The 14314-nt window shown below is 33.5% G+C and overlaps 1 protein-coding gene across 3 annotated transcripts in view; it reads right to left on the bottom strand.

Moving 5' to 3' along the window:
- LOC127706478 (mucolipin-3-like) overlaps positions 1–13167 on the bottom strand; it is a 70285-nt gene extending 57118 nt beyond the window's left edge. Inside the window, exons 1-2 of one of the 3 annotated variants that reach the window (XM_052211134.1) lie at positions 2868–13167; positions 2663–2706 (exon numbers count right to left, since the gene is read on the bottom strand). The gene's annotated coding sequence lies outside the window, so the exon portion shown is untranslated. The remainder of the gene's footprint in view (positions 1–2662; positions 2707–2867) is intronic. The other 2 variants (XM_052211133.1, XM_052211135.1) reach the window with 2 other exon arrangements.
- Between the last annotated feature and the right edge of the window lie 1147 nt (positions 13168–14314).

Here is a 14314-nt window from a genome sequence, read left to right as displayed (position 1 = left end):
TCATATTTCATTTTTTGTCGAGTTTGTAGCTAATGCTATATTTCAGAATTTTGTTGATTTTTTATCTTCAAAATTACATTTTCAACAAATATATTAGGTTAAGATATAGAGTAAATATCATATCATATCCTATCATATTTCGCTTATCCAATATCACATATCACATCATTTCATATCATATCATATCATATATCCTTCGAGCTATTTAAAGTTTTGAGTAGAATAGGAAATTAACATTGCAGACACACATTGTAACCATATACTCGACACCCTCTATGGAGGTGAGTAACAATCATATAAAGCATCATTAATATTCACCAATGCTGAAAAGTTCTGAAACCGACCTAACTTTGATAGTCGAACTGACAAAGTAATTCCGATACAAAATACGTTATATATGTATTTATATATACAAGTCTAAATTGAAAACAACGTTCAAACCTATGATTGCGTTGGATAAAAACCGCAATTTTTATACGTGTGCATGCAAAACAAATTTCTTGTTAGAGGGGTCTAAATACAGCACAAACAACATTTTCCAAAAGACCAAAAAAGTGAAAAAGTATATTTTAACAAAACGCATTTGACTAACAGGTCGAACAACAAATGTTCCTAAACCCTGCCGACTGCCATTGGCGATTGCCAAATAAACGGATCACCAGGTGTAATAAATGGATCTTGTTTATAAATTAATACCAAACAGAAAACAATAAACTTGCGGCAAAGATGGTATACCGCAAACAAAAGGTGCAAAGATTTTTGAACACCATATCCGGATTTCGACAATTAATGTCTCTTCAGTGATGTTAGGAATCGAAAGGGTATTTGGAAGGCCATATAATTTACCTCAATTTAGGATAGACTCTTGAATTTTGAGAAGTCAAAATAGGATAAACGGATCATATAAACCCGAAGGCAAATATAATACAAGCCCAAACGAAAAAATATAAACAAGTCTAAACTGAAAACAACGTTCAAACCTATGATTGCGTTGGATAAAACCGCAATTTTTATACGTGTGCATGCAAAACAAATTTCTTGTTAGAGGGGTCTAAATACAGCACAAACAACATTTTCCAAAAGACCAAAAAAGTGAAAAAGTATATTTTAACAAAACGCATTTGACTAACAGGTCGAACAACAAATGTTCTTAAACCCTGCCGACTGCCATTGGCGATTGCCAAATAAACGGATCACCAGGTGTAATAAATGGATCTTATTTATAAATTAATACCAAACAGAAAACAATAAACTTGCGGCAAAGATGGTATACCGCAAACAAAAGGTGCAAAGATTTTTGAACACCATATCCGGATTTCGACAATTAATGTCTCTTCAGTGATGTTAGGAATCGAAAGGGTATTTATATATATATATATATATATACAACAAAGTTATTTTCATTTACTTGTGTTTAAAGTAATTGCAAATGGCTGATATTTTTGTTCAAGCATATTGTTTTTCTTAACTGGTTTAACATTTCACAGCGGTTAATGTTACTTTAATTATTCTTCCCTTGGTTTATTTATTTTGTATTTACATTTTATCATAGATCAAATTAATTTGTTCAGTGTATTTTTACTGGTGTTAATATGTCTTTTGATTGAGTTAAGCCATTTCAATTGATATTTTATAGTGTGTCTTTCTATGTTGTGATGTTACACTATTGTTTCAGATAAGGGTGAAGGTTTGGTACATTTAAAACGTTTAATGCCGCTGTAATTGTTTGCACCTGTCCTAAGTCAGGAATCTGATGTTCAGTAGTTGTCGTTTGTTGATGTGGTTCATAAGTGTTTCTCGTTTCTCGTTTTTTATATAGATTAGACCTTGGTTTTCCCATTTGAATAGTTTTACACTAGTAATTTTTGGGGCCCTTTATAGCTTGCTGTTCGGTGTGAGCCAAGGCTCCGTGTTGAAGACCGTACTTTGACCTATAATGGTTTAAAATTTTGACTTGGATGGAGAGTTGTCTCGTTGGCACTCATACCACATCTTCTTATATCTATGTCATTAGCTACATGAGGATGTCTTTATCTTTATCTTTTTGCCCTAGCCGTATTTGGTACAATCTATCACAATTTTCATATATATATATATATAAATAATCTTCAACATCGCAATATTTGATTCGGCTTTGTAACTGTTTTGATTCGAACGCCACTGTTGAATCATATGTAGAAGAAAAGGGCGTCTGGCGTGCCAAATTGTAAGTTTTTCTTAAGAACAAAACTGTGTACCCTTCTGGTGCGCTCCAGCTCATCTACGAATGTTGTAATAGTTCGTGTACGTAAATGTTTTAAATGTCAGTGGAATGTTTTACGGCCCGTTTACCTTCTATTTGTGTTGTCTATTGTTCCCGCCTTGTTATTTAATACTGATGTTATGGTTTCTGCATAGCTGTTTTTGTTATCATTTATGTACTTGTGAATCAGTAATAATGACAAGGAAGATTTTTAAACAATGAAAATTTTAATTGTTTATAAAATGTGTTCTCTACTTCGTGTTATTCCGTGTTTAGACTTTATTAAGTGTATCAATTATTCTCAAATGAAAAAGTATTTATAAAACATATATCAGTTCAGTAAGAACATTTCAACGATGTTTTAGTACAGACATTTTAGAGTCGAAGAATATTTCTATCAGAAAATGCATGTATACATACCCCTTGTTACTACTTGATCGCTATAATTTGTTTAAATGGCGGACCTTTAAAGTAAGCAAAGATTTGAATTGATTTTATGAAACGCAATATAGATAATTAGTGGTCATACACAATATAATGAATCTTTAACGTACATAATAATCACATGATCAATTAAACAACCTATTTTGAATATATTTTAACAATAAGACTTTATTTGGCCCACCTGTTTGTTTTGGGATTATCTGTTATGAACAGGGTGTAACATCAGTTTACTCGGAACTATAACTACTTTACTATGTATCAAAGTACATTCGGAAGACTATTACGTCATATAAAGGAATTCCGGGATATCCATTAGTATATAGACAGTCATAATCCAGTTGTAATTCTGATCGAACGTCCCTACCTTAGACGAGCTATCAACTAGATAAATGACTCAAGCCTGGAACTATTATATTCAGGTAATATAATACATCACAACAGTTAAATTAGTAGTCGGCATGATTTCACTGATTTCCACGGTGACGTTTATTCGCGCCGTATGATTCTCAATATTGAGATCTTTGTTTTCGCGAGCAAATATTTTTATTTCCTTCACACCTGCGATTGTATAACTATATAGCTTGTTGATTCATTGTTATTTTTTTGTATTCACGCGATTGATATATTGAATAGAGATTTTACATCTTAATAAAATATCCACCCTTAATTACGAATTTACGAAATACACAGATTTGCATACACCATGCATATTTAAACAGAATAACTTTATAAAGAAGTTACTTTAGAATAGTTTTGTTTGTCTATTCATTTTATTTCAAGGGCAATATATTTATATTCTGCAAAATAAACACATTTTTTTTTCAATCTTTAATATTCCGCTGGCGTCAGATATTCAGATGTCAAATAGCATTTGGTTCGGTTTTGGTTTTTTTATGGTGGGGGGGGGGGGGTATTACTGGTACAACTGCGTCAATCTTCTCGTGTCACAGTTGTTATCAGATTTTGTTTTCCTTATCAACATGTGTTCACTGTTCTTGTGTATTATTTTAAATAATTTGCGTTGATTAATTGAATAGTAATGCGAAGGAATGTGTTGAAATATTGTATTTTCACTTATTGATCTTTGTATACACATGTATACATTTGTGTTCATAGGTTTATATATGTTTACACTGAATGTGACCGTAATAATAATGGTAATAATCATTTTGGGTCTTTTTGATTGTGATTATAGAGTTTTTATATGTCAATATCAAGTGTGACTATCCTGATTTTTTTTTTTCGAAGTATGGTATACTGATTTTTCTTATATTGCTTGTTGGGTGTATTGCTTATACTTCTGTGACAGCTTTGTCAGTCAGATATTCTAATGTCATAGTTGTTTCCGGATAGGATTTTTCTCGCTCTGTAAGTATCTTCTTGTGTGTTAAGCATCAGCGTACGAACAATATTTGCATTTCGACTTCAGAAGTTGATTAGAAGATTTATATTTATTCCTTTACGGAAAATAGTCAGATTTTTGCATTGCGATATCTTTTATGTATATGTATTTAGATATAAGAAGATGTGGTATGAGTGCCAATGAGACAATTCTGCATCCAAGTCAAAGTTTATAAAAGTAAACCATTATAGGTCAAAGTACGGTCTTCAGCACGAAGCCTTGGCTCACACCGAACAGCAAGCTATAAAGGGCCCCAAACATTACTAGTGTAAAACCATTCAAACGGGAAAACCAACGGTCTAATCTATATAAAAAACGAGAAACGAGAAACACTTATGAACCACATCAACAAACGACAACTACTGAACATTTGTATACATGTATATATTGTATATGGTTGTCGTTTTTGCTTTAATGTGTGCATTGGGCTTAAGTAAGTAGCAGCAACATCATCTATTTCTTATCATCGAATTATCTCTATGAAATTTAATTGCAGCTCCATCATAGCAAAATTAAATGAAAGTAGAAGTAGGCGGGATTCCTCGCTGTATGTCATAATAGAAAACATAAATTGACGGTAGAACAGTCTGAAGTATTGAAAAAAATACAAAATATTGTACCATACACAGACATGTTGTTAGATGATTTCATACAGAGAACTGTTGAAACCGTTTACAATGCTTTTCCCTTTACAACAGAAAGTGAACAAGAGCTAAAAATCTAAGAGGCTTTTGTTATTACTTTCTGTAAGGAAGAGGGGGAGGGGAATAATGAAAGAAAAATCATTAAAATCTTTATATGGTGTATAATATTGTATTAATATCGTCAGAAAGCAAATACAAAATGCCGATCACCAAGATTAAATCAAGGAACCTAATGTTAAACTGGAATTGAATTTGATCATCTCGAACAACTTTCAAGAAAAACAAAATATTGAGAATATTGACGTACAAGTACAAGAAAATCCGGAATTTAAACATTATTACCGCTTTCTGGAGCCTAAATATCAAGAGAAAACAGATTTTCTTCAAATAAGAAATAAAACTAAACAAGATGAAAAATAGTTTATACTGAAGGCCCTCCACAGCAGCTTTTATGACGTGCACTTAGATGGAACTGCAAATGCAGAATGAAAATTAACCATACAGTCTTTTCCTGGCAATGATTATCAGAATTAAAATTGCTTTAGACAGTCACAAATTGTAGAACCACAAGAAAAAACAACTGTACGGAGAATAAACAAGTGAACATAGACATGGTAGAACAGATTACTCAAATATTTCGATTGAAGATGGGGAGACCGATGAATATGCCTCCAAAGACAAGCCTATGGAAACAAAATCACACAAGGGGTCAATTGGAATCTTGCAAGATAAAGGAGTGGAAGATATTATACATGTATATGCAGCACCAAGTGAGTACAAAAGATATGATTATAGAGATGACGAAAAGAAATGACAGTTAAAGAGTAGGAAGAAGAGACGATGATTACAACATGTACAACACACAGTTGTATTACTGAACCTGAGTGCAATCACTCACTAAAGAAAGAAGTAATATGGCTATTTGTAACAATTGATAGCCTCGCTCCAAACTCGATATACCAACCAGATAGTCTCTTATAAGTAGAATCGAAGACCAGAAAACATCTATATTGGATACAATACCAAAATGATACAGAAATAAATTACTGTTATTTAGAGTACAGTAATTGTCCGTCAACTTTTGGAAAAACACAAATGAAAATACACGATACTCTATGCAATAGAGATAAGAGAGTGTGCAAAACAAACCAGTACAATGAACAGACGAAGACATGCCTATGAATGAAAACAGTAGAGGCTCTACTCACAAGAAGAACGAATCCGAAAACAAGATGAAAGTTATACCAGATTCCGACTTGGATTTGCATACTACTGATTGTTTTCATCCCGACGTCTTAAGAAATGGAGATATGGACACATTTAATATCTCTGCATGAAGATGATTAACATTGGGAAAATTGACCGAAAGAAAGTGAAAAGAAAAAGAGAAAAGAAAGGGTGTGCAACAACGCACAAATTATTTAGAGGAAAAAAGAACACAGAAAAAAAGAATATACAAAACTAAAGGAATAGATGTCAGTCAGTGTGGCCAAGGTTAATTTATTGGATACAAAAAATTGTAAGAGAGAAGTAAATGGATAAAACGAAGAAAAGTTATGCTTAGAAAGCAAGGAATAAAACGACTTAAGAATAAAAAACAGGATCACAATATATGCTGTATTAACATTATTCAAGAATGTATAACCGATCCTGATGGAGTTGATGTGTAACACTTTTTATGAATAGTTAAAATAATTGTATATAATAAAAAATGAAAACAACATCTTATAAATGTCATGCGCCCGAAGCGCTTCTCTGGATTTATCTCCATCAGGAACCCTCAACGCCAAATATTTGAAAGCCAATGATGTATAAGAACCGAAACAGTTGAAGAGCTATATGATAAAAAAAGACCTAAAAAATAGCCAAATCCATTTAAAGTCTACTTTGCCTGAGGGAGTTGAAACCTTAGTTTCTTCATAATTTCAAAATTTATAAACGGACAATTTTGAAAGGTTTGTTATAAATCATATATTTGTTTTTATGTATTGAAAATATTTAAAAAAATTTGTTGAACATGGGGTAGAGTTCCTGTTTTATTTATGTTCAATACTGCTATGCGTGTACAAGTATTTTAGGATGTGCCATTTTAGGATATGTCATTTTGAAATTGAAAATGATATTTATTTGATATTTTGCGTTGACGTTTAAAAAGGCATACATGATCTATCGCCATTAGAAAATTAACCAATTTGTTCATGATTGAAATACTTCTATATATTTAAGATGTTGAATCGAATGTTGAATGTTGAAAACAAATGTTGACTGTTGAAAACGAATGTTGAATGTTGAAATCGAATATTGAATGTTGAAAACGAATGTTGAATGTTGAAAACGAATGTTGAAATCGAATGTTGAAAACCCAATGTTGAATGTTGAAAACGAGTGTTAAATGTTGAAAAGGAATGTTGGATGTTGAAAAAAAAGAAAAAAAAAGAAAAAAGAAAAAAAGAAAAAAAAAATTTGGATGTTGAATGTTGAATGTTGAATGTTGAATGTTGAAATCGAATGTTGAATGTTGAAAACGAATGTTAAATGTTGAAATCGAATGTTGAATGTTGAAAACGAATGTTGAATGATGAGATCGAATGTTGAATGTTGAAATCGAATTATTGAAAAACGAATGTTGAATGTTGAAAACGAATGTGCAATGTTGAAAACGAATGTTGAATTTTGAAAACAAATAAAAAAAAAAAAAAAGAAAAAAAAAATTTTTTGAAAAAAAAAAGTTTAACAAAAAAAACAAATTTGAATGTTGAATGCTGAATGTTGAATATTGAACCAACTTGACATTCTTCATCTTTACAGACTATATTTATGTTGTGTAGATCAAAAGTACTTATAGATATACTGTTGAGGTCAATAATTGTGTATTGAACTGTGTAATAAATTACTATTTAATCATGTAGTAAACGGGATATTTACTACGGTCAATTGTTAGATTGGCATTAAAATGAGTTGATTTCGATAAATACATGAACTCATACCTTTGAGTGTAGTTAATTGTAAACCAAGACAGTTGTAAATTCTACTGGTATGGTATCAATACACTTAGTTGCCTGTAAAGGATTGATTTGGAATAATAGTATTTGAAAAAAGGGTGGGAATCCTCTTTGATTTCAACACAGATTATACCAAAATGTATTCATTTATTTACACAAGCATAAGGTACTGATAAAATACTTTCGCAATTCTTATCAACTGCTCACATTTGAATTCTCACCTTTTCACATTAATTTGTAGATAGTTATATCTTATAAACTTTGATTTACAAAGGAACTTCACGTGGATATCTAAAATTCAGTAGCTGTTCGACCTCTCTTTTCTTGATTTAAGGGCAAATAATGTGTCACAATGTGACAGTAGATGATCACACAGGTGTATACACTTACTGTAAGTCATTACACTTATCATTAGGTTCATGATGTATATAAAATACAAATTTCAAAGTAAATTTTGGGCAGGATCGTCAGATGTTTAACAGGTTTCGTCCTTACGTATCTAAAGATTGTAAACAAACTCGAAAGTGTCTTAAGGAGGTTTCCAGGCTTACTTTTTTATACGATACTGAAGATTATCAGTGAAACTGTTATATACTATTATAGGTCACGGTATAACCTTTAATAATAAGTTAACCCCACACCATGTGACTCATTTTAAGAAATTAAGACAAATTGTCTCCATCTTATTAAGACATAAAAATAAGACTTACAAACTAAATCAATATTAACCAAAACCAAAATGCCGTATGGACATGTGATGATATTTTTTCTTCAGGATCTATGTTTATACATTAATGTTTGGTCAATTATTTGATTGATTGATTGTTGAAAATATCAAATCTTAAAAACCCGCTTCATACAACATTTTTATTCCAAGTATACTGGTGAATTTTATACAATACTTCTGAAGTACTACATTTGTTCCATCATAAATCATGAAAAATAATTGCGCTAAGCTCCGCAAATCACGTCAGCAAAGAATTGAGGTGTAATGCCCATTAGGCTAAATAAACTTTCCCAGAAATAGTTTCAACACTATAGCGCATTTGCTTAACACCTTTTCCCATGACGTCATTATATATCCACATACGCAAAAATGTAGGTATTGATGAAGGGCGAACTGAGGTGATTAAGGGATATATTTCGTAAAATTTAAATAGCCTTTCAAGACGTCATAACTATTTGGAATAGTACCTTCTGTGCTGAGAAATTTTCTTGTTCTGTAACATCTACGCTTTTTGTTTGTTAATGAACCTTTGGAACAACTATCTGAGGAATCTAAAGGTGGCCTAAGACTTCATAATTATTTAGAATAGTACCATCTGTGCAGAGAAATTTTCTTTTTCTGTGACATCTACGCTTTTTGTTCGTTAATAAACCCTTGGAACAACTATCTGATGAATTTTCCAGTAAAATATCCGGCCCTTCATCCCAGTCGACCTATATTGCAGAACCTTCCGGTTGTAAAATTGTCTATTTGTTCTTGTCTTGACTATGCATGAAATATTTGCCAATAGCATCAAACAAGCAAATTATATTTGAGGACGAAGATAATGAAAACTATAATAATACGGATGGGTTACACAATGATCTCTTGCATCTCTTCTTATTCATAATATTATCATTTTTTAATCCTTATGGTTTTAACTTTTAAAGAAATCTTTATATCAAACAGATTGATGCTGACCGGTTGAATTTTGAATATCGAACAACGAATAGAGAACCAGCGGTTAATTTCACATAGTCTATATTAATGTAAATTCCGATTCGAAAATATACTTCTTATCGTCAAGTTAACTTCAAATGATATTTGATTAAATTGATAAAAATGAATGAAGATTAAATGAAGTCAAGTTTATCAAAATAAGCAAATAAGTAATGAATTAAAAACCAATTGTTCTCTGAACAATTGAAGGTCTTTCCACAGCAATTTTTAAATTTATTGAAAAGAAGCTAGTTCGTGTTTACTCAAAGTTAAAATTGGCATCTTATCATCAGTTTCGTCATACAGATGCGATAAATAAGTGGTTTCTCTATACTTCTGAGTGAAATAAGGGAGATAATTAGCTACTTCCGGTGAAGTAAATGTCACTTCCTGTCTCATTTAATCTTCTACTTTTACGTCTTCTACCGGATAATGGCCACAATCAACAGACTGAATATTTTGCCATGACTTCAGTGCGCATACGGACCCCTCCCCCCTGCCCCCATATTGTTTGAATTTAGTTCAGCTTTGTCAACGAGGCTTTAAAAGCCTCGACTGACGGCGCTGACACTAACCCAGGAGGGAGACTGTTCCAATCTTTGATGGTTCGTTGAAAGAAAGAAAATTTCCGGTAATCATTTGATGCTGCTGGAATTTGGAAGCTTCTGTCATGCATATTTCTTTACAATCGTTTAGGTGGAATCAGACGATCTTCCTTTGTCACAGCCACTTTCTCATTTACTATTTTGAAGAGCATGGTTAGTCTTGCATCTTTTCGTCTTTGTTCAATTGATCTCCATTCTAGGTGGTTTAGCATCTTGCTTACACTCGAGTGATTTTGGTGTTTGTTCATCACATATCGTGCTGCACGTCTCTGGACCATCTCTAGTCGGTCTATTTCTGTTTTATTGTATGGATCCCATACAGGACTGGCGTATTCTGTTATTGGTCTAACAATTGTTTTGTACGCACTTTCCTTTACAGACGTAGATCCAATGTTCAGGTTTCGTTTTAGGAAGCCAATTGTTCTATTGGCTTTGTTACAGACGTTGTTAACATGGTTGTTCCGTTTCAGTTCGGACGTGAATGTGTAGCCTAGGTATTTGGCGCTTTTTACAGGTTCTAAAGTGTGACCATGTAGCTTGTATGATGTTGCAATGGTGTTGTTTTTCCGGCTGATGGTAAGTACTAGTACATTGCACTTGTCTGGGTGGAAGGCCATTTTCCATTTGGTTTCCCATATTGCCAATTTATCTAAATCTTCTTGTAGGTCGTTGGAATCTTTGTCGTTTGATATTGTGAGGTAGGCTATGGTGTCATCAGCAAATAGGCGGATAGTAGATTTAATTCCATCAGGCATGTCGTTGATGTAAAACAGGAATAGCGACTGAGCCTTGGGGTACCCCAGTTTCTACATCAATATGTGATGAGCTCTCTCCATCCACTACTACTGCTTGTGTCCGATGTGATAGGAAGCTAGCAATCCACCTATTGACCTTTCCTCTGATACCGTAGTGTTCGAGTTTATGAACGAGTAGACTGTGACCGACTTTGTCAAAAGCTTTAGAGAAATCCATAATTAGTACGTCTGTCTGTTTACCTGCACTCATGTTTTTAGTGATGTCGTTCACAAATTCAATTAGTTGGGTTTCACAAGATCGTTTGGAGCGAAAGCCATGTTGTAATGGCTAGAGAATTTGGTGGCGATCTGCATGGTTCATGATATGGCTTGTGATTATGTGTTCTATGAGTTTGCAGCATATACAAGTCAGAGATATTGGTCTGTAGTTCTCTGCTCTATATCTCTCTCCTTTCTTGAAGACTGGGCTAACATTGGCATTCCTCCAGTCAGATGGTACATCCCCTGTTTCGATTGATGTTTGGAAGATCAGTGTAAGTATGGGTGCTATTTCCTTTGCCAGTTCTTTCATTAATCTTGGTCTTATGTTGTCAGGTCCTGCTGCTTTGTTTGGATTGATTTTTGTGAGTAATTTTAATATACCATTTTCTGTTATGGTAAGTTCTTCAGCGGACGGGTATTTACCTGACATCTGACATCGAGATAAGAACTCATGCTGGTTGTATGTATCCTTGGTGGAGAAATCCGATTGAAACTGTTTATTAGGGATGGTTGCTTGTTCTACTGGGTGTGAGTGTAGTAGTCCCTCACATCGTAGTGGTGCCACTCCACTGCTCTCTGTACGTTTATGTTTTATGTATGTCCCGAACTGTTTCATACTACTGTATTGATTATTTTCCTCTTTAGGTGTTACAATGTTCTCAATATATTTCCAGTATGCTCGACGGAGCTCTCTCTGGACCATTTGCTTGGTTTCTTTAAATTTGGAGGTGATTTTTGGATCGGCTGACTTTTTCTTTTTCTTGTACAGTCTGTCTCGTCGATGTATTAACTTGCGTATTTTCGGAGTGAGCCAGGGAAGGCTGTCTTTCTGTTTTGCAGTTTTATGCGGGATATGATTATTTACACTCTGGTTAAGCTTGAATTTGAACAGTAACCAGAGTTCCTCACTGAACTCCCATTTGCAGCTAATTCTTTAACCTTCTGGTAAGTTTCATTCATTTCCTGTTTGATAGTTTCCCAGTTTGCTTTCCTATATAAGGCGATTGTTCTTGGTTTTTGCTTCCTTGATATAGGCTTGGTGTCTATTTCACTGAAGACAATATCATGGTCTGACACCCCGGGTGTTACTTTGGTACGAGTGAAGCGTGATGGGTTGTTTGTGATCACTAGGTCCAATGTATTTGGACCTCTTGTTGGTTCCTCTACCAGTTGTACAAGGCCATTGTCGTCTAAAATGTCGCCAAATTTGTAGTGGTTTTTTTGGTAAGTAGAGTCTGGCTTTAGAGTTCCTGTTAACCAGTTCCAGCCTGGAAGGTTGAAGTCACCACCAACGACTATGAATGCATTTTTCGTTGCACTTGCCCGTTCTAGACTTAGTCCCAGTTCTTCAAGGCTTTCTTCGTTTGCTGTTTTGGGGTTGTAGTATGATGCAAGATACATATCTTTGTTCCCAGCTAGGCTTATTTTAGCCCACACAATTTCGCAATTGGTTTGCAGTTCAGGCACTGGTGTGCTAAGATGGTCGCTACAGCGGACAGCGGTATACTACTGTTGCCTTTATTTATGGCAATTAGCACTCCTTCTCCTTGTATATTACGATCGTTTCTGTATATATTATAGTTTGGTGGAAATATCTGATTATCTGTTATAGAGGGGTCAATCCATGTTTCTGTACCTAGGACAATAGCAGGTTTGGTGCTTTCAACTAGGTTTTTAACTAGTCCTTGTTTGGATTTGATGGACTTAAAATTTACAGTCAGCATCTTGATTGGTATTGGTTTTGCTTTGGCCTGTAAATTATTTCGGTTCTTCCTCTCTGATGTGGATGCATGAATAGGTTTGATGCAGTCAGATGGAAGTGGACTTTGTAGTGATGTATCAGACAGGATACTGAATGAATTTGATGTTGTCAGTACTAGTTCAAAGCATACTGAGCTGTAATTTGGACAGTCACAGATTAGGCAATCCAAGGCTATGCAGCTGTCGTCTGCTAAGATATTGTATGTTCGTGAGCTCATGGATTGGCAGGAAACATGATACCATTGGTTACAGGTTTCTTTCACACTGATTCCAAAAATATATAGTTTCTTTATACTTTTGCTTGTAAACCATGAAATAATTGGCCACTTCCGGTTTATCGAAAGTCATTTCTAGTCTTCTTTGACAAGTTAATGTATTAAAATTACAAAATATATGGATTTCGAGTACTTTTCCATGAAGAAAGTTCAAAAATGGCTACTTCCGGTTTTCTCAAGGTCATATGTCATCCAACCATTTGTAAAAGGAGGTCATATGGCTTTATAATGAACCAAGTTGAAGTAATAATCAATTAACCTTATAATTGGACATTTCAGGGGCACTTACTCCTATAAGATGCCATTAGATTGTTTCAGTGTTTGAAAAATGCAAAAACAAGGAAAAGTCAAAATTGAGAACTTGACCTTGACCTTGACCTCATTTTCTAAGTTAGGACCTAGGGACCTCAAATAAAAAGATTCCAGGGTTATACGGTTAACGGTTTATGAGTTAAAAAAATATACCGACAAATTTCTTTGGTAAAGGTAGATAACTCCTTTAAAATTTCATCGAATCGCTTCTATCCAAATTAGAAAAAATTCCTGAGGATGTAACGAACAATTTTAGAAAAAGAATTTTGTCAATATCTTTTTTTGTTACAAAAAAAATTGTTCGGCTTAGAATGGGTGAAAATAAAAAGCGCATAAACTGTATGATACTATATAAGAAATATCTTAGCGACATATTGCGAAACAAAAAATTTACGCGATAACAAAATTTGACTGAAGAAAAAAATAATAATCAGAACAAATACAATAGGTCTTTCCACAGAAAAGTGGAAAGACCTTATAAAAACCAAAATCAAAAGTTAATTAAATGTGTTCTTCTAAGGAATAGATTTCCATCTGTCCAAATATTATTTGTGTATTCATTTTTTTTTGTACGCTCGACCAGTTGTCGATCATGTTTGTGTCAGTGCATCTTTATCGTTAGTAAAATACATAAAATCTTCAAGATACAATGAAGAAAATCGGAATACTTTTTCTCATCACCTTAATTTTTTACTTCAAATTTAGAAAACAGATTCAACATCAAGTAAAAAAAATGTAATATTTATTCTAACATATCTACTGTGCCTGCATGTGGTTTATATTCGCCGATAGAGATCTCCTGCCTTGCACTAAAACTAACAGTAAACTGTAGGTTTTCCGACGAGCTCATATCTTAATGAATGTTGTATTTGTTATAAGAATGAAAGTTTGAAGCATAGAGCATTT

The sequence above is a fragment of the Mytilus californianus genome, unplaced genomic scaffold, assembly GCF_021869535.1.
Source record: "Mytilus californianus isolate M0D057914Y unplaced genomic scaffold, xbMytCali1.0.p SCAF_6, whole genome shotgun sequence".
Taxonomy (NCBI): Eukaryota; Metazoa; Mollusca; class Bivalvia; order Mytilida; family Mytilidae; genus Mytilus; species Mytilus californianus.
Note: the sequence above shows the minus strand (reverse complement) of the source record. Positions and strands in the feature narration are given on the sequence as shown.